Genomic DNA, 2,887 nt, shown 5'->3' on the forward strand with positions numbered 1-2,887 from the left:
GGATTTTTTAACATGTATTCCCCATCTCAAGTGGAAAATCATGTGYTTACTTATAATCAGTGGTGGGCACCAGTCCACTAAAGCACAAACCCACTAKTTGCATACCTAAATTTTTGTTTGCGCTTTAGCYGTCATACTAATTTTTATGAATCATAAGCAGATTTGCGCTCTCTAAAATTAAAATGCAGTACTACTTATATCTAATTATCTACCAATCATCATTATCTTGAACAGCTGAAGGTATGGCTGTCAATGAATCACAACACGTAATGTGTTTAACTGCACCTCTCCCAGATTAACACATGTATTGGAAATGTAGACATTCTTCCTGACAGTTGCTTTCGGTCAGMGTTCTCATTTCCCACAATGCTTTGTGTCTGCTTYCATAGCAGGAAGGCAATGTTTAGTACTCCCTTTCCCAGCAAAAACAGTAAACGTTTGTAATCCATACTAAAATTTTYTATGTATTGATTTATTTTACTTTACAATCAGAACTCAATACTTGACGTAATTGGTCGAAGCAACGGGGTTACAGACTKAGAAATGATTTAAAYATGTTATGCTGATAAAGACTGACATRTAGAGGTCAACTGGAGCAACTACATGAAAAACTTTCATTTCCGGTCACAAATCAAATCCGTCATGTACCCAGAATGCATCGCTTCAGTTTTCCAATAAACAGTTTTYAAATTGCTCTATTYATGCTTCTTTAATGAAGAATCTACAACAAACAAAAGAAAAAGACAAAGAAGCAGCCGAACTAGCAATCCTCAACAACTTTTTWAAGAATCAGCCGAACTAGCAAGCCTCAACAAGTTTTAATTTTTACACCAGGAGCCAAAGTTCTGTTTCAGGAAATCAGATCCCCAGCAATCGACGTTTGTAGGATTAAACTGTACAAGGGTTCATTCACAGCTAGTTGGCAGTGTTGTACAAATATTGTACAGTTATTTCCAGCTGGTAAACGTCAAATTGAACTTGTGCTTTAGAATTAGCTTATGCTAATTTTCTTTGACATAAGCGTTTTTGAAGTTGTGGACCAGAACAATTTCATAAGTGCTTTTTAGAAATTGTGGAGTTAATCTTTGGATTAGCGCTGCCCASCACTGCTTATGATCATGACCATGTTGAAAATCATATAGGAAACATYTATAAAACCTGTGTCTCATATGTTAATTTTACATAAACATGTGAAAACTGCTTTCTTCAAAAGAAGTATTTTTTTTATTTATTTAATTTAATTTAAAAATTTTCAGGCTTTTGTGGATTTTATTATTAATGTGAGCATTAACAGTCCAATGAGTGCTGGCAAAAAATACTTCATAATACTGGCAATAAGAAATCAGCTGCAGTCAATCATATTCACTAAACTAAGCAATAGTACATACTCAAACATTCAGCATCACCTCTTAATAAGTATTCAAATGAGTCTATACATTTCTGATTGTACTTTTTTGAGAAAATCCACAACAAATTTAAAATAGTGCACCCAACTCTTCTCTTTTTTTTAAGAATTCACTGAAGTTAAATTCATTAAATTCATACAAATAGTTCAAATAAATCCTTAAATAAATCATTAAAAACCCTTAACGGTTATGATTTTAGTGRATGTGTTTAAATATCCAATTCATATCTAATTGCAACTGTATTTTTGATCACGTTTTGTAGTTTTACAATTACATTTTGCTACATTTTTATGGGTTCTGTCTCTGAAAACAGACCATTGTGCTCTTATCAGTTGTCCAACAATTTTCAGTTTGTTTTTTAATGTTTTCATCTTGCATCAATACATGTCTACTTGTTTTGACCAAACTGCACATACTGTATGTCTGTATTAATTCAGTCTAATCATGCCATTTATTTTAATTTAATGTACATGTAAATACAACATTATTGTCAAGCAGTACTGATTAAACAACCYGATCTCAGATATTAGACACACTGTACCTTTGAGGTGGGATTATTACGTTTCCTCAGAAACATAGCAAAAGGACAAATGAACAGAATATAAGAAGAACGCTGCGAGTATATTTRTATTTTGTAAAATGCTTGTTAGTATGTGCCCAGTTATTTCTCAGATTAGACCTCTGCTCAGTTTGAAGTCCTTGGCACTACCATACCAGGAATTACTTGTGACTTCAGGCTTTAAAGTGAAATAAACTGGGTTGTGTTAGGTGTCTAAGCAAGTGAAAAACACTGACAGTGAGCGGATAGTCACGCAGCCCTGCAAACTGAACTAATCAGGAAGGGAAAAAATGTGGAGGAGAGCATAAAGGACTAAAAACAACTGAAATGTGTTCAGCATTTGAAACTGTCAAAATACACAGTAATATTCCAGCTCAAATAATTCATTAAATATATCAAATATAATTTTATTAAACATGAAGTGTTTCTTCTGCTGTTTCTGTAGCTTTATCCTCGCATAGATCATTGATAGGATATTTAAAATGGCACACCATGTCGATGTAATGATGAAATGGCCATTAAAAAAAAAACAACACAATAGGAAATGCCTCATAAAACAAGGCCGATTTGCTTTTGCAGAGGAGGCATTTATCACAGTCACATACAGTACCTTTTAAGTTTGTCGTGACTTTCAGAACCTGACGAACTGTTAAAGCCAACAAGCCCCCGGGCCGGTCTCCCCCGCTGCCTAATGGCCTTCTCTAATGGCTGTTTGTCTTGTTTCGTGGTAATTGGGGAGAGACTGACTCTGCAGCAAAGTCCACGGTACCCTCACTCTGCTGAGATGCTTCTGCTCCCGTAGCCCCCTCTGGGTCTTCTGCTTTGTAGGTGCCAGATTTCGCTCTGACAATTTCATAATTGCCATTGCCCCCCTCCACACACACACACACACACACACACACACACACACACACACACACAC

Source organism: Austrofundulus limnaeus, unplaced genomic scaffold (assembly GCF_001266775.1).
Source record: "Austrofundulus limnaeus strain Quisiro unplaced genomic scaffold, Austrofundulus_limnaeus-1.0 Scaffold93, whole genome shotgun sequence".
Lineage (NCBI taxonomy): Eukaryota > Metazoa > Chordata > Actinopteri > Cyprinodontiformes > Rivulidae > Austrofundulus > Austrofundulus limnaeus.